The sequence below is a fragment of the Euprymna scolopes genome, chromosome 5 (genome assembly GCF_053919585.1).
Source record: "Euprymna scolopes isolate OS-2025 chromosome 5, ASM5391958v1, whole genome shotgun sequence".
Lineage (NCBI taxonomy): Eukaryota > Metazoa > Mollusca > Cephalopoda > Sepiida > Sepiolidae > Euprymna > Euprymna scolopes.
The window spans coordinates 1671399-1691004 of NC_136486.1; the positions used below are offsets into that span (position 1 = coordinate 1671399).

The 19606-nt window shown below is 31.3% G+C and overlaps 1 long non-coding RNA gene across 1 annotated transcript; it reads left to right on the forward strand.

The window, feature by feature from the left end:
* Positions 1-3012: 3012 nt before the first annotated feature.
* On the forward strand, positions 3013-14605 carry LOC145276682 (uncharacterized). The gene is made up of 3 exons (XR_013867991.1): positions 3013-3278; positions 8876-8976; positions 12695-14605. It is a non-coding gene; the product is annotated as an uncharacterized LOC145276682 (long non-coding RNA).
* The last annotated feature ends 5001 nt before the right edge of the window (positions 14606-19606 follow it).

The following is a 19606-nucleotide window of genomic DNA, read 5'->3' on the forward strand; positions in this document are numbered from 1 at the left end:
AGCATCTTATATGCTGTCATTTTTAACATTCCAACCTTACGGATGGTCATCTATTCTAAAAGTGACTTTACTATCAAGGTCCTGTCTGGCATCGAGTCGTGTTCAAAAAGCTAGGTTTCTTTGCTGACAGGAACTCCGGATCTAAGTCGCCATATTCCTTAACTTCACAAAACCATTGCTTCAGTGAAGCAATGCTTCACAGCTTTGACAATCATCCGCTACAAGTGTTCGAGTAAAAAATCCTGTAAAAATAGATTGGGAAAGTCTTCCATTGATGTTGAATCATTGTGTTATATTTTCGCAATTAAAACGTCAAATGTTCTTTATTTGTCGTCTTTGTCGTTTACCTTCGTCGTTCTGTTTGTCTAGTGGTTGCCTCATTTGACTCGTTTACTTTCGTTTACTCTAGCCGTCGCTGCTGTCGCCGTTACTTCCATGTTAGATATACATGAGTTATTTCCCTTTAATCGTGATTGCTCATAGTATTCTTCATATCGCAATCTTCCACGACATAAGAGACAATAGACGTTGGTTGACTACTATATTAAAGTTCAATAAATATTTTGTAATGTTCTCACGTGTCCGTTATCTATCATACTAATCAGCTACTAACCCAATAACCCAAATGTTACTTGGCCTTCGGGACAAGATCAAAGCGTAGTATCTGTTCTTCAGATGCTGCACTTTAATTTGTTGTTCTCTGTCAGTGGAAGAGAAATCTTTCACGACTGAGACAATTTTTATTTTTGTTCCTTTTCTCCACATTAAAAAACGACCCTGGTGTCTAACTCTGTCCCGTGGGGAGACATTGTAAATAGGAACCCAATACAAAATGGTGTCAGAATAAACTTACGAAATTTCAATGTCCACAGAAGTAAGCTGGAAAAAAAAGAATCATGCAATTTCTACTGCATCCATAGGAGTTAAGCTTTTCGTCAGACTACCTCGGACAAGAGTGGGAGATAGGGAAAAACCAATTTCAGTTTTTCTTAGTAGCTGTAGAGTCAGATAAAAAACGGAGAAGGTAAAAAATTAATTTTATTGATCTGTATACGAAACAAAGGAAGGAAAATATAAAGTACTTTCAATTTCAAGAACGAAGAGCAAAAAATAAATTTGAACAAAGCAGTAAAAATTTCGATACACACACTGCCACCCGAGACAAAACCTATTTTCAACACATATGAATTCTTTACATGCAAAACGAAACTAAATGTTCTTTGAATATGTGACAGAATTGCGGCAAAAACTAACAGATGTGAGTTCAAACAGACAGACTTATAAAAAAGCATTCTCATATGTGGCATTAATGATAACATGCTACAAGTACGGACGCTAAGGGAACCAACATTGAACTTGCAAAAGGCAATCCAAACAGGTCTCAGTGTTGAAGAAACAAAAACGCATTAAAAATAATGGCAAAATGGAACACAAAAAACATATACATGATTCGCAATGGAGCTTTTCATAATATTTGTTATTACGAATAAGTAATAGTAAGGAGAAATAACAAGACGTCCTTGAGTTACAACCATTTTATATACAAAGGGCAAAGGGATATAACGCATACAGCTAAAGAACAAAACGGTGGATGATAATCCATATCTTGATAGGAGGCACACTAATCCGAAATAAAATGATCGAGAAAAGTTCGTTTGCATTCAGCTATTGGCAATTAACTACCTAACTTTCAACGGAGGGGTTAATGCCTGAGAGAGTGCAACTCATAAAAAAGTAAATCCGCATTTAACACGCCAGAATGATGGTAACGTGAAATATCGGGCCCTCTTGCACTTTAGGCAAATGGAAATTAGGAAGATACAAAAGGAACAGCAGTCGTTTGACACCGGTTGAAAGAATGTAATTTGATTGGATAGAGAAATTATGACGTCATTACTATGAAATATTTATAAAATTTAAAAATTGAAATTGTTGAAAAAGAATTGGAAAAGAATGTAATAACTAAATATTTAATAATATTATTTTTAGAATTTAAAAATGTTTATAAGTTAAGATAGAATTGAAATTATTGTAAAAGAATTTAATGAGTATTTAATAATAGTATAAAAATAATTAATGTAGAAGCATTTTTAAAAGTTAGTAATTTAAGTAACAATTCAATCGCTGACTTATACTGAACTATTTTACTTTTATTTTTAATTAAAAAAACGTTAATTAGCTCTCCAGTTAAAAGAATTTTTTTTAAGTTCAGATAGAATTTAAGAATTGAAAGTATTGTAAATAAGTATTTAATAATAGTATAAAAATAATTAATTAATTAAAATTACGCGTAAAAAATTGTTTAAAAAAATTGTTTATTTATAAAATGGCATCATAATTTCTCTATCCAATCAAATTGCATTCTTTCAACCGGTGTTAGACGACTGCTGTTCCTTTTGTATCTTCCTAATTTCCATTTGCCTAAAGTGCAAGAGGGCCAAACATCGCTGGCGTGAGCACACAAATCTGGCACATGTACTACACTTTCATAGTTGTTCGCTGGGTGTAAATTGTCTAGCACACGAGATTATTAGCATAATCATACGGAAAGGTCATCGTAATTTTAACAGATTCGAGTTTAATAACAAATTGCAAGTTTCATTATGTAATCATGTGGTTATAATTTATTTTCTTGGTCAAAATTTATTTCTGTCCTTTGAATGACTTTGCCGTTTTCTGCAATTTATTCTTCTTATTTAAGTTATTTATGTGAAATATTCAGTTTTGCCATTTTTTGTTAATGAGGATTATTTAGATTATTCGGATTCTCATCTTGGAGTTCGACTAATCAAAATAATAATGAAATATTCAATCTTAAAAATAAACCTGATTTTTATATCTTCATACATACTTCTTAATGAATTGGGCACACAAAAGAAAAAATTACAAAAGCAACCCCAGCCAGCATTAAGCATTGACACAGATATAATTTAAACTTGATAGGAAAACAATTCAGTACACTGAGCTTATGAACGGACATTTTTACACGAGGAACGGAAGAATGATTACACCGTGTTTCGATAACTTAAATTCAATCTTCTTTAGAAGTTGATTTTTTCTTTAACTAATTTCACGTTTAAATCGTATTTTTCATCATTTAATTTTAATTCTTTTTTATTTTCATATATCTTATTTCATAATGAATTGGACACACAAAACAAGAGTTCTAACAATTTACTAAAGAAATCCTAATAAACAGAACAATTTTTCTGTTTTGAACACAAGAAAAACGAATTCATCCCATTTTTTTGTTTCGTATTGAATTCCTGAAGTGAAAGGTTAGTCTTTTCTTTTCTTTTCCTTCACACGGTATTTTTTTTTTTTTTTTTTTTTTTTTTTTTAGTTTACCGACCCCTGGGCATTTACCTTTAATTTGTCGACTTGGAAGGTTCTCGGGTACGCTGAGAACGAATTTATTTTTTTGCACAAACACGCACTTATCCATATTTGAAGACATTCAGTATCCAACGTAATCACTATTGTTTTTGTTGGCGGTTATCTTGTTTCCTATTTAAGAAAAAACGCCAAAAAGAGCCAAACAGCCAAAAGAGCCAAAACATGGCAGCCAAAATATTTTTCGGCTTCAATGCCGAAATGACCCCTCTCCACCCTCACCTTTCCGGATATTTTTCCGCTTCCCGATATCGAAACGAACAATCTTTTTTTTCACTTTCTTAATTATATTAATTTTTTTCACGTTCTTTCTAAAATGCGCACACACACGTAGTCACTTGACGTTTCACAAGGTGTATGAATACATGGCGGACATTTTAAATGGCAAGAAATATTTTTCATAAAATAAAACGTTTTCACCTCATTTAATAGTATAAATATTGCTGTCAGTAAGTTTTCACGAGCGGTTTACAAAAGCATATTTTATGTTTTTTGTTCTTTTTGGGGGAGGGGGTATTCAATTATAGAACTTGTGTCGTTTAACAGTTGTGATCAGTGTTTAGCCGATGATCACACCACTGTCATGTGTCCCATGTCTAATACTTCATTGACTAATAATCAATGCAAAGTATTGATACCATAACGGTGAACGTCTGTGTAATCTGTCTATTACTCATATAATACTCTGAAGAGGAATCAAATTTGCTAAGGTTAAATGTTTGGAAGTCAGAATTTTTACTTTAGTGAAGGGTTTTGCGTTTTGTGTCATCTGCATTACAATTGGAGGTCTGTTTCAAGTGTAAACCTTGACATTGTGACATTTATAAGAAAAAAACCCCTACAAATTTCAATGAATTACCACAACAGTGAAATTGGCTCCAGGAATAAGACGTCAATTGTCTATACTGATTGACGAAGAATTAGATCTTCATTATGAAGTGGAACATTTGCCAGTGGTGGTAGACAACCTCAAGAAATTGACTTACACTTTGGATGCGGACCTGGGAAAGATGCCAATATAATTCTGGAAGGATTTGTAGGGGTTGAACTGTTGCAAATCATGGAACCCTTACAAATGGAAAAATGCATGGCTAGTAAGGCCCGTCTATTAAGGAGTAATACCCTTCAGCAATCCTAAGAACTTTATGTTTCCTCATCAACTCAAATTAACACAGACTTTCAAGGTATCCGATTACAGCAAGATCATGAGATTTGTTAAATGTCCAACTTCTATTATTAACAGCATTCTTGATGTATACTCTTCTTATTCAGATGCTTATGAAGAAATTCTTTAAGACAGTGTTGTAGAAAAACGACTTGAATGGATATGTAGAGTCATTGTATCTTTCAGGTTACAACATATCATTGTTCCAAACTTTTATAACTTGTTTTTCTCTTGAAATTATCCACAAGTAACAATTATTTTTTTTAACAATTATTTTTATAGCAATTATTTTTTATAACAGTTATTTTTATAACAATTATTTTTTACAACAATTATTTTTTATAACAATTATTTTTTATAACAGTTATTTTTTATAATAATTATTTTTTATAACAGTTATTTTTTATAACAATTATTTTTTATAACAATTATTTTTTATAACAGTTATTTTTTATAATAATTATTTTTTATAACAATTATTTTTATAATATTTTTTATAGTAGTTATTTTTTATAGTAATTATTTTTATTTGTTTTTCGTTTGTGTCTATACTACACTATACAGCCCCTTTTTTATTATATTGTTAGGTAAAAGTACAAATTAGTGAGCAAAGATACCTTCTCAATATTAAGAATGGCTTTCTAAATAATAATATTATTGAGGAGGCGGCTTCTAATTTGAAACAGAACAAAAAATAAAATCGATATGTATAAAAATGTATCCTCAATAAATCTTAAATGGAAATTTAAAAATTAAATTTTTTTTAAATATAAGAAATTAAAAAAATTTGAAGATGTAAGAAATTTAAAAAATGTAAGAAATTTAAAAAATGTAAGAAATTTAAGAAAGTTAAAAAATTTTAAAATTTAAGAAATTAAAAATATTTAAAAAATGTAAAAATTAAGAAATTAAAATTTTTTACAAATTTAAGAAATTAAAAAAATTAAGAAATTTAAAAAATTTAAGTAATTTAAAAAATTTAAGAAAGCCAAGAACAATATTTTTCAGGTATCTTTTGTTTATTAAATTGATAGGTGAAAGTATAGAATAGTTAACATGTGGGCTCTAATCCCATCAGAAGAAAGAAAACCGAAACCGGTATTAGCCTCACCCATGCTATAAAAATTGGAAACTACTAATGATTACATATCTCATTAACCACTAACTAGCCATGAAGTGAGTGCCCATTTTTTGTTAAATTTATATAGGAAAGTGATCCCTCACTCTAAAATTTTAAATATGATTTTTTTAATCCCTACTTTGCATATATTTTAAAGGCTGTTTAAATGTCATAACCCCTGCACCCCACACACATACATAAAAGTATATTTTATTTTGACTTTTTTTAGACGGTAAACTACGCTGGGTTGAATTGTAAAGATTTACCAATTTATTTGATTTTTTTTTATTTTGGGCTTTTTGTATAACCGTAACATTTTTATTTGTGTGGGAGGGAGCATTTTTATTGAACAATATTATTTTTTATTTTGTCTATTTTTATAATGGTATCAATTTTTTAGAGATACGTATTGACCACCTTTTTTTAATTTTTAAAATTGTACATTTAGAACAGCACGTTTTGGTACAATTGCATAATGACTGAAAAAAAATGTCAACATCCGGCTAAGAATGCATTCAGCAGTCAACTGTGAATTGCGAAAACCAGTTGTCTGTTTATTTAACACAAATAAAAATGTCGGTCACTTCATTTTTTGGTGAATGTGATTTCTTTCACTGAAAATTTTAATTTTATTTTATCACAGAAATATTTAATATAATTGAAATGTTTGCTTTTTTACAAATATTCAAAGAAATGTTTTTAACAAAGCACCCCTATCCACATGTTTTCAATGACTTTCTAAATAATAATATTCTTTAGAAATCAATTTTAAACATGATAATCATCAAAGAAGCACCCACATGTTTGTGCCTTATGTGACTATATATAAAAATGACAACAATAATGAACTTACCTTCAGATCGGATCTGAAAAAGAGACGCGATGAAGATTGACTGACCTTTTTATACCAAAACCGTGTCACATGTTTATAGGTTATGTGATGGGGGGGGGGATGAAGAAAAACGATGTGAGAAGTGGAAAGGGGGGAAAAGAAGGAAATGAAGTCAAAATTACTAAGAAGCAACTGCTGCAGGAATGAATTTATTTTTTATTAGAAAGGAAAAATCGGCAACTTAAATTATTTCTACAGGAGCGTTGTTAACTATTTTGTACTTTCACCTAACAAATAAATCCAAGAAAATTTTTGTGCCAAAATAAGAATAGTTAACATAGCACTTAACTTGAACATAATACAGCGAACACTATTCAATTCTGATGTTGAACATATTCATTATAGTATCTTACATTAGTTTTTGTTCATAGCCCAATAATTTATTAATTTAGTACATAATATGTATATTTGCTTTTGCACTGCATGTTTTTCTGTACAGAAAACACCTGTGCTCTGAATCACTACACAATGTTCAAGTGTTTCTCTGTCAAGACACGAGTACCAGCAGAAATAATGCATAAATGATTTCTTAACACACTCGTTTCCCTTGCAGTAGAATCTGGCGAAAGAATGAGGCTTGCATAGTCTTTATGAGCAATGCCTAAACTTTTTACAGAAAAAATGTGAAAAAATACTACAATAAAAAATAACAAATACAAAGTAATTTCCAAATTATATAAGAAAACCGAAATTAGTTGTGCAATTCTGTCCAGAAATATTGATGATCCAGAAATAGATTATCATTTTATATTAAATTTAGCAAAATTGTTCTCCACTATAAAACTAGAAATAGTGGCATAAAACAAAAACAAAAATGCTTTTTCTAACAACATTAAGTGTTACACGAACAAAAAATGACTACATTAGTGATAATAAAAAAGTGGGTCGTAATTTTACATTTAAAGTTATCCACAACACTTAATGTTTTTATATTTGATAAAAATTTATTAAAAAATGCGATTCTATGGTGACATGGTCGATAATTGTAAAAAAATTTTTTTAAAATGATGTAGTACATGCTAAAAGAGTAAAAATTTTAAAAACAAAAATTTTTTAATTCTTAACTGATATTCCCCCATTTTTGTTCTTCTGTAAAGAAATGGTACAATGAACGCACTGCTTAAGCACGTTTGTAGTCCATTACTGCTCGAGTGTTTATGCACAGGTTCTAAAGATTGTAGGCACGAAAATTCCTTGCCATTTTTTTCTTTCTTTCTCGTTGCATAATTTTTTTCTTCCTGTATTTTGTTCTATTACATGTTTAAAATGTATTTTTATTTATTCCATGTTTCATTTTTTTTACTCATGTGTGTTTTTTTATTATTCATCTTCCTTAATTGTAACCAATAAAAAAAGAAAAAAATAGTTCATAAAAATCCTTTGTAATTCTCTACCTGCTCACTATTTCAGTTAGTGTATCTACATACAGAAATTTAAATGTGATTTAAACAGACATATTTCTTAACAATTCACTTGGGATGCCACTGATTGCATTGCCTTTAATATGACATGACATGGTCATTGTAAGCAAAAAATGAAAAATGATCTGTAAACATGCTCAAAGAATAATTAAAAACAAAATTTTCTAACTCTTAGATTTAAAAAGGAAGCCTGTCTCTTCCCTTAACTCCTACTCTCCCATCATTGTTCTTCCATCCTTATGTAAAAAACGGAATTGAATGCACTGTTTAAGTATGTTTGCAATCCAGTACTGACCAATTGCTTATGCATGGGTTATAAAGATTGCAGCATTTTATTGCATATTTTGTACGTATGTAGTTAGTACAGATAATCATGAGTCGATTTCGGAAATGGTTGAAGCATTTTATGATCTAAAAGCCATGAAAAGAACTAAAAAGGCAGACGTCTAAAGTATTAGGTTAGGTTTTTAGAAAATGTTTAGTTCATGAAAAGGTGACTTTAAAATCTTTTAGAATGTTTTGGCTGTTGCTGTGACTTAATCTGGGTTCACTTGTGATATTCAGAACTTGGGTAAATACTGAATTATATGTAAATTTAATACAAGTGTCTTATGATTATTTATCTGATTTAGTCAACAGTTATTACAATAAGTGTTATATTATATATTTTAATCTAAGAAAATATATATCTAACAAACTATAACAATATTGGGATTGAGTTACATTTTAGAAAAATCCATTTTAATTGTTCTAGGTTTTAGTTTGCAATAAACTCATCAAGTAAACAATCTTCATAATTGTCGTCTATATTTCTTTTAATCTCTCTTAAATATTTTACTTATATATCAAAAGTAATTATTAATACAAAACCTTTTCTTTTTCAGAACAAGGATTAAAAGGGAAGTTGTTTTATATTCACCTAAGAAATGCAAGTCCTATAAACTCCTCAAGCAGTTCAAAATGACCTCTTTTCCTTATCAAAGTGGTAAGCTAAACTTTTAATTAATAAAACATTGCTTCAAATATTTTCTGGAAATTTTTAAAACTTTTAAGCAGTATTAAGAAAGTTTAGAAACAATTGAAAAAGAAATACAAGTTCTATAATCTCGATCATTTCAAAATGTACTCTTTTCTTATGATAGTAGACTAAACTTTGAATTAATAAAAGGTTGCTTCAAATATTTATTTGGAAAATTGAAAAAGGTTAAGCGATATTAAGAAAGGTTAAACCAATTGAAATATCCCATGTGAATGATTTAATATTTCTTTAGAATAGGAAAAACCTGTTTGCAAGTTTTAGAAAAGTTTAAAAGTGATTCATGGTTTTAGTTCAGGGTTAGAATAAAAAATTACATATCACCAAATTTAAAAACTGCACAAATAGAGCAGATATGCAAGTATATATGAAAGTAAATAACATTGGTCAAACAATTATGTAAAATTTCAAACAGCAAATATTATTCTCTCAAAAATATACCAAATTTAAGCTTATTTTCAACTTGCAAGACAAATTTTGATAATTCTGTAAACATTTTTAAAACTGATGTCACAATTTTAATTCTAACCTAAAACTGGTTTCGCAAATGTAATTCTAACATATTTCAGCATTTTTTTAAGACATGGTATATAAAGCACATACAATTCTCAGTGGCATAACCTTTATTTAATTCATGACAATATATGTCCTTAGTACTTGTTGAATAATGACAGAACTGCTTCTTGGAACACCCTTGGCACAAACTTTGCAAAAATCTTCCACATCTTCAGTTCCTTGTGAATGATTGTGTGTACAGTTCCCACACTGACATCAAACTGTGGACTTATTGTCTATATAGACACATGATCATCCTTATCCATGAAATTCTTTATTTGGCCAATCAACTCTGATGTTCTGACGTCCTTACTCTTCCCAGATCTCTCATCATCCCTTACAGACTTCCTTCCTTCCTTACATCTCTTATGCCACTCAAAAACTGATGCTCGATTCATGCAAGATAATCCAAAAGTAGTCTGAAGCATTCCATGTTTTTTTCAAGTTCAAAACAGAATTTTATTGCATATTGTTTCTGTAAACTAACATTTTTGAAATTCACCAGCTATGACAATCAGGCTTTGGTAGGGTGTATTTCAAATCCATGCTGTAGCTGTTCATTTGAACATGAAATCATAAAAATTAGTCGGTCATCTCAAAAGATATATAGCAATAACATATTTAATTTTCAAGAGTCTACAATAATTTTAAATGCCTGGACACTTATTTTACAAAAAGCTTTCTAGATTGGGAAACAGGCATAATTATCTTTCACTTGAGGGCAGATGAACCTCCTGAGCTGTGCACAACTTATCTAACTGTGGTGTCATGAAAAAAAAAAACAACTTGAGGATTGCTGCTCCATATTTTTGTGGCATTTCTATACTGATTCTCTCAGGACAGCAGATTCCAAAAGTATAGATGTTCCTACACAATCCTTAAACATTGCCTGACAAGATGCATGGTGATGGCAATGGAGGTAGGTGAAGAATATTACTGTTAGTTAATTTGATTCCTGCACAGTGCCAGTCCCTAGGTAATAACCGTTCATACAGAAAAATGTAAACAAGTGTGCAGTTTGTCTCAACAATTAATTTAGGTTCATGGAATGTCATATTCTCTTGGACAATGCTGAAAAGAACAACATTGAAATTCCAATCAAAACTCAAAGAAGTCAAAATCAACGAGATTCACGTCAATCAGGAATTGGTTTGATATTGCCAAAAAAACTACAATCACGTCCTGAAGCCATCTTTGATGTGATTATAACATTAAGTTTCTCTTGTGACTGTAACACACATGCAACACTTGTTAACATCTATGCTCCAACACTAAGTAACACTGAAGAAGAAAAAAATCAGTTCTTTGTCTGTGAAAGATTGTATGTTCTGTGCCACATAAACTCATTCTAACTTCACTTCATGTTAGTGTTGATCATAATTAATCACACAGGTTTTGCTCAGCATGGAGCAGAAAAATAAATAACAATGGACTATGCAAAGAACAGAACCTCTGCATTACTAACACATTCAGCCAAAAACCAAATTGCTGAAAAAAAAACTTGGCTTGATTAAAAGACTGGCAAAACTGATCACAAAGACTTCAAATGTAACATTACAGGAATTGGGAGCTTTTTCATGCAGTCACAGCTCTGCTGGCCTAGACATGGATCGAGACTGAATAATTATAGAATTCTTAAAATACTGATTTCTGATGAACTTGATGGCTGATTAAGGAGTGTTAAGAGGCTTTTGTGGAGATACAAGGATAGATAAAAAAGTAACTTTGTCCATAAACATGCAGCCAGGAAACTACCAGGAGATAGCCATGCAGCAGGTTGCATATATTGTTTCAAATATCTAATTTCCTTTAATTTCTCTATAAAAAATTTTTTTCAACAGGGTTTTGTCTCAATAAAAATACCTTAATAACATAAAATTCACCACCTGACAACAATTGCTCACAATCCAACAAAACACTTGAAAGATGGTAGTATGCAGCTCGGTATCAAATGCTTCTTGGACATATACCCACAAATACCAATATTTATTATTTTTTTTTATTACATTTTCACCCCAAACAAGGCACATTGCCACTTTGGTGTAGGGGGCTACTATCAGGGGAAACAACTACTGATGTACTATGTAGGATTTGGGCAGCAAGATGTTGGTTCACGTTGCACTTGAACTTCTGCATGTCAGTATAGTAAAGGAAGCAGTGACCTGGAATGGAATTCCAAAGTCTAGCGGTTCTGGGGAAGAAACTACCGGAGTAGAAAGATCTTTTACATCTAGAGATCTCTACAGCATGGGGGTGGGATTTTGCAGCTTTTCGGGTCTGTCGAGGGTGTTCACGTCGTGGGGGCACAAGTGCTTGCAGTTCATCAGAGCATTCACCATTAAAATACTTGTAGAATAGGCAGAGGGATGCAACGTTTCGTTGATGGGACAGAGGCTGAAGCTTAGATGCCAGTTTAGGGCCTATCAGATTTGCGACTCTCTTTTGAACCCTGTCAAGGAGTGAGAGACTAGTAGCCGATGCACCAGCCCAAATATGACAGCAATACTCCATACATGAGCGAATGATTGCCTTATAGAAGTACAGGATACTTTCGGGTGTTAGTAGTTTTCTAGCACGGTAGAGAGACCCACCTTCCTTGCAGTGGCCCTGGCAATGCCCTCGATGTAATTGTTCCAACTCATGTTTATTGTGAGTTCAATGCAAATGTCTGGTGGAATTAAAATTTCATTAACAATTCAAACACCAATGAAATAGTGAAGGATCTTATTGCCAGAATCTCTTACGTCAAACATGACAGATGAATTTATAATACATATATATATATATATATATATATATATATTTATTTATTTATATATATATATATATATATATATATATATATATATTTATATAGTTTCTAGTTTTCGCACTACAATGAAAATTATATAAAAATGTTAGGTATAATTGTCTCTAGACTATATCTTAAGCCATATCGTCTGATTTTGTGTGAGGTTAGAATGTAACCGATTATTTTTCTAATATATCCGTTATAAATTTTTAGATTAAATTAATCTAAACTTCAATCTTATAATATTGACAAAAAAATAAACAATTAGCATACTAATATGTGAACATGTAATATGTATTGAATTTAATTTTTTATTTGCAGATGTTCCTGCTTGAACACATTTCTTGAATTTTAATGGATTATGTGGAAGACAACAAAGAAATTTTAATGGATTATGTGGAAGACAACAAAAAAATCTCTGTGAAAATTTATTTCTCGGAATACTACTATTCAAGTCATTATCTTAAATAGTGGAGAAAATTAAACATCTTTAAGAGAATATGTGGAGATTCTTATTTGTAAAATATATGTTTAATGTTAAGAAATATATTTAAAGGTATGAAGAGATAGAATCACAAATTACAGAAAAAACAATTTTCTCTTCAGTATGAGAAACCATAGCAGTAAAAATATATTTTATAAACGTCAAACTAGATAAATACTATATTCTTGTGAAGTAGGTGATATGTCTCAAATTTGCTTAAACATCAGTGGATTTAGACTAGAAATATGGCGATATTCATAACTACATTGCTAATGTTGTTACAGGATCAATTTTAGTGAAACATGCAGGAACACAGTGGAGAAAAGCCACATTCTTGTGAAGTGTGTGGATATTCTTGTTCTAAAAAATCAAATTTAGTGGCACATATAAGAACTCACACTGGTGAAAAGCCATATTCTTGTGAGGTTTGTGGATATTCGTTTTCTGAAAGATCAAAGCTAGTAACACATATGAGAACTCACACTGGGGAAAAACCATATTCATGTGATGTGTGTGGATATTCTTCTTCTGAAAAATCTAATTTAGCAAGACATGTGAGAACTCATACTGGGGAAAAGCCATATTCCTGTGAATTATGTGAATATTCTTGTTCTAATAAATCAAGTTTAGTTATACATGTGAGAAGCCACACAGGAGAAAAGCCATATTCTTGTGAATTATGCGAGTATTCCTGTTCTGAAAAGTCAAAATTACTGATACATATGAAAATTCATGGTGAGGAAATGCCACATTCTTGCAAAGTTTGTGGATATTCTTGTTCTAAAAAATCAAGCTTAGTGAGACATATTAGAACTCATACCGGCGAAAAACCATATTCTTGTGAATTATGTGAATATTCTTGTTCTGATAAATCAAGTTTAGTGATACATATCCGAACTCATACTGGGGAAAAACCATATTCTTGTGAATTATGTAACTATTCTTGCCCTAAAAAATCAAAGTTAGTGAGACATATGAGAATTCACACTGGAGAAAAGCCATATTCTTGTGAGAGCTGTGAATATTCTTGTTCTGTTAAATCAAGTTTGGTGAAACATATGAGAATTCACACAGGGGAAAAGCCACATTCTTGTGAGATATGTGGATATTCTTGTTCTGTTAAATCAAGTTTAGTGAAGCATATGAGAACTCATACTGGGGAAAAGCCATATACTTGTGAAATATGTGAATATGCCTTTTCAGATAAATCAAGCTTAGTGAGACACATGCAAAAGAAACACAATTGAGAAAAGTCATATCCGAAATGTATGTGCCTATTTTTGGTTTCAGAGTTCGCATTTATTGAAAACTTACTCTATGAAACTATATGATAGAAAACATAAAAAATATGAAAACTTTAAACATCAGCGAAAAGAAGCTCAGTCTTTAAAAAAAAATTCTTAGGAATTAACAATATTCTTAATTTCTCTCTGAAAAAACTGACGGCATTTCAAGTTGTTCAAAAGAATCACCAGTGGTGATGAATCGCTTATTGTAGGCGATATTTCTCTTGTTTCCAAAAGTGATGAGACCAATTTGGTTAATAAATACAAACCTATATACTGCCTTAAAATAACCTACACGTTGCTGACAACAATTATTGCTGATGCAACATATGAACATCTGATCGTCTGTGACTATCTTGAAAGTATGCAGAGGAATTGTACCAGGAATTAAAAAAAAATTAATAACAAATCTATTTTTTGCCTGACAGCAAATGACGTATGTAATTGGTTTTCAAGTTTAAATGTAGCATGATACTGTTAAATGAAACAAGAAACGACGTTCCATGTATGCCAAATGTGCCAAATGTTTACAATGAGGTGCTTGAGGGCAAGATTGCCCCAGTTATCTCATGTCAACCAAAATGATAAGATTAGAATGATAGGATTAGAAACAAATCTATTCACTGAGTATTATGAATCACATATTCTTTGTCTTCACCAGAAGAGACAGTTACATTTGCAGTAAAAACCCTTGTGTCTATCTCCCTATCACATTTTTCCACCACAGCCACCGTCCTTGTGGTCGTTACCATCTTTTTCATCAATCTTTCTACTTAACGTGTATCTTTGAAAGACAACACAGGCACAATAATTGAATCCTCGCAAAATTGATAATGAAAGGAGATACTAATTGATTTCATTTCCTCCACTTAGGTATATGGTAAATAAGCTTGGTAAGCAAGATGAGCAAGCAAAGCGTGTGACAACAAATGGAACAGTAAACAAACTGCTTCAACTCATCCACATTTGTATGATATGCAAAAACATCATGATAAAGTTAATAATAAAATTAACTCAGACACATGTATACATTTCAAGTTCGTTATTCGAACTGCTTGTTTGTAGGTAAAAGAAAAGTGATCTTTATGTTCTGGATTTGACATGTTTCCAAGCTTCAATGTGTATTTGAAGTGTCAGTCCTGCAATTTGCATGACTGATATAGCAGCTGACTGTAATTATCTATCTGTGAGTAAAGAAAAATAATTTCCTTAAAAACTATGAACGAAGAAACATAACATTTATTAAATAGGTTATAGTCAAGTAAAGTCTCTTCATGTTTTATACTTGAATAGTTCATTATGTTCTGATCTCACATCTGCGATTTTAAAATTTGTGGAGAACTCAGAAATGTTTTCAATCTTTTATTTCTATCTTTCTTTTTATATGCAAATTCATCTTGTCATGAACTATTTACGATATGAGGTCAGTGACGGAACTGCACTACATAGTACTAAAAGATTTACTAAAATAAATTTTGTATTGGATACGTTTATATGTTTGATTAAAAAAATTTCTTAAACAAAACTCATTTTATATTTTTACTAGCGGGGGATACCTGGCGATGCCCAGGTGTTTTGAGGTAAATCAACTCCGGGGTGGGGGGTTGGTTAAAATAATAAAAAAAGTTTTGGTAGGTGAGTATGAGGATCGAACCCGAACCCTTGAGGCAAAGTTGGAAATTAAAGTGTGAAAAAAAAACCATGCGACTTTAACCATTGGGTCACTGCGACATACAATGGAGACATGTTTGAATTTATTTAACTATTAAAAACAGGTGTCCGCAATAAAAGTTAACTCTGCTGCTTTAATTAAGAAGGTCAAATAGTAGTCACGCAGTTGACTTTTGCTGCGAGGCAGCATTTGGGTTTGTTTACCCAAATTTGACAGTTTTTTCCCCAACAGATGTTGGGAAGGGGGAAACCAACTCCCAATTGTCCAGATTGAATAGCAATTGTCTGATATACAAGATTGATCAAAGCTGATTGCTTCTGGACGTTTTTCCCAGCGCGATGCTGAAAAACATGTCCGTTTGACTTTAGTTTCACTTTATTTATACTAAAAAGCCCAATCAACACGCGAGAAGCCAAAATAGCAATAATTTTGTAAAATTCGACGTAAATAAATCTAGACGCTACATGCGTTCTCAAATCCTAGATATTATCTACGGCCTATATAAACCCCGGGACCGTGTGTGAGAAAAGCCTTTGCGAGACATACACGAAATGGTCACACACATTTTGCCTTTTATGTATATAGATTAGAAAGTTTAAATAAATACTACTTTTATATGCTTATTTTTAATTTCAATAAAGTATGTTTGTCATTTCAATAAACCGTTTCACAATACAATTTGTATTTATATTTTGTGATTGAAAACTTTTATGATCATTTTTAAAATCATAGGGGACTATTCTGAGTCAACAGCACTTCCAGAAACAGACCCACACAAAATGTATTGGGATTTTACTTGACTAAAACCAAGGAAACGATAGATAAGATTAAATATAGACAAGAGACGTTTCAATAGAAAGGTGGACAAGAGGAAGAAAAGAGTGAAGTTATAATTACCATGTACCTTTTTTTGCTAGCAATAGTTGTGTTGTATAGGGGGCATTCATATTGATGAGGGGAAGACATAGAAAAGAGAAAGAAGACATTTTACAGTTTGTGGTTTCTTATTACATATAGAGGAGAGAGGTGGTGATCAGTTCTTTAAGACAGAGAAGAGGGGCAGTCATTATTTAGATGGAGAGGGGGACACATTTCTTAGATGAGTTATGCACAAAGTTCATTATAACGATGAGGGAGACAATGTTCATATAAGGATTATTACACATTACCTTCAATTTGGTAGAAAGATGACACAAGACGCAGTTACAAAATATGATGTGTTCTTTTATTACATTCGACCGGTCTCAATGATGATGACATCCAGGAATTCAAAGTTGACTACATGATTAAAACTTTCCCCTTTGCTTCTAAAGAGGGACCCTCCTCTGATTCGATGCAGACTCGACTCTGGCTCCGTCTCTCTCTGTCTGTCCGTCTCTGTCTAACTAATCTTAAACTCTCGACTCTCGACTCTGTCTAAAACTAGCAAACTATATTGCAAATTCATTTTTCCAAGACGTCATACGTGTGTATGGCCACGTGATCTGTCCACGTGGCCTAAACATGCGTTGTTTGGCACGTTTCAAAACCGCTTTTACAAACAATGAATTTTCTCTAACATATTTTTCGACCTAACCTATTTTTCAATTCATTTTTAAATTCTAGTACATTTTTCTCTATATTTATACAAACACTTGGCTAAGAAAGATAAGCCTCCCCCCCCCCAAAAAAAAAAACTACTTTAGTCAGCCCTTTTCAACTGACTTCATAATTTTATTTTTTTTATTAGATCAGAATCTCTCTGATCTTTCTGGCATTTACTTTTTGGGTGTAGGATATACCTCCTATGATTCACATCAGCTGCTTCATCATGCCACCCTTATGCCGTAACTGAGGTCTCACTCTACCTCTCTCAAAATCGACGACTTCTTTTGATCGTTTCTTTCGCCTGTTTGTTCTAATAATTATGGCTTTGTTTCATTTTGTAACTATCTTATCTTTTTTGGACATACTCAAAGCTCATTTACTTAAATCTTTGTGGTTGGCTTCCAATTATTAAGATATACCTTTTCATCACGCTGATTCGCTTGGATTTCCTTGCTTGGACCCTTGGAACTTGATTCTAACTATGGCCCGATTTCTGTGATTTTTCTTTTCTTTCATCAGAGTGCACAAGATCCAACAGAGATATCCTGCATTCATGCATCCTTTAAAAAACAAGGTTATATCTTCCTACGTAATTATGGTATGTTTTACTTTTCTCTCACTACATAATGCTATATGTGATTTGCCTGTGGTACTGACTCTTATAATCCTTTTGGTACCCTAAGGATTACTCATCCTTCACCGCCTGCCTTTTTAATCTATTGAGCCAAGACTTATCCCCTGCTTGAAAATTCTATTCGACTTCTATGGAAATTTATAATCGACTGTTAAAACCTATTTAGCAGTGTTCAATATAAGCGTTACATAAAAACTCTATGTGGCAGTATTTATATAATAATAATGTAAAGAAGATAACTGTTCAACTTCGATTTAATTAAAACATTATCTCATTAGAAGATCTTTTTAACAGGGTTAATAGTAGGTAGGGCAAAATGAATGTCGACGCTCAAAATGTATAAACATTTCAACCCCTCTCTTTACTTAAAAATTCACCAAACATCAGGAAATTAACCAATTTTAATAAAATTTTCAGTATTTATCAAACAATGATTGCGGAATATAATAATGAACAGATTATTTTTATTTAAATCTTAGTGGAAATGTATTGTTTTGTTTAAACAAAAAATACTTTTACTAAAGTTATGGTTTTCAGTAGTAAATAAAAAACGCAAGAATTTATTTTTGCTTACTTTATATAAATAAAGCATCGTAATTTGGAACAATAAAAAAAAACACAAAAAAAAACTTTTACATGAACATTAAGAAAAAAGCCCCTAAAGTCCGTATTAATGAATTCGATATAACTCAAAGAAAAATGAATTTCTGGAACTACCGATATTACCATTTAAATAAGCATTGTTTATTTTTACAAAAAAAAAATATATAATCGCAAAAATATTTCTACTTTTTTTAAAAAATTACATATTTCCCATAATTTTTATATGCAAGATTTTAATAATTTCCTTGCTCACAAGAATGTGAAACTTTCGGCGTAACATAATTTTTATATAATATTGGCCAATAATTAAAAAAAAAAAAGTTAAAAACAGGAATATAGAAAAATAATTAAATTAAAAAATGGTAAAATTCATGCAAACACTTCCAACAGTCTGGAGGAAAAAATAGAAACGCAGCACCCCTCCTCCCTTTTAATTACATGACGTCATTCTCAGACAGCTTTTTGACTGTCTCAGATTTTTGGCCTCCGTATATTCCATATTTCGAAAGTATGGTTTGTTGTGGTGTTGTGAACGACAATATCACTCGGTTTGGGGTCTCATTCAGCTTTTTTTTTTTAATTCAATATCTTACTATTTTACTTTACTAATTATCTTTGAAATAGATTCAGAAAATTAATATTTATCTTTAAAAGGATTTTTACAATGAATTTATTTAACTTCAAAATTGAGCTGAATTGGCTAGCTCGTCGTGAAAACATTTTTCATAACTTTTTTTTTCATGTGTACAAATATTTTTTTTTATTTTGGAAATTAACTTTAGTCTTTAATCTGTGGGGGTCGCCTGGCCTTTTTTTGGGAACTTACTTCCTCCACAAATAATAAAAATAAAAATAAGAAATCTTATGTGCAACACAAACGGAGGTTTATTTCCGGAATAGAAATAACAAATAATAACAAGCAAAACATAGTTCTCAATATTTCAGAGTTCATTTTTTTGAGTTCATA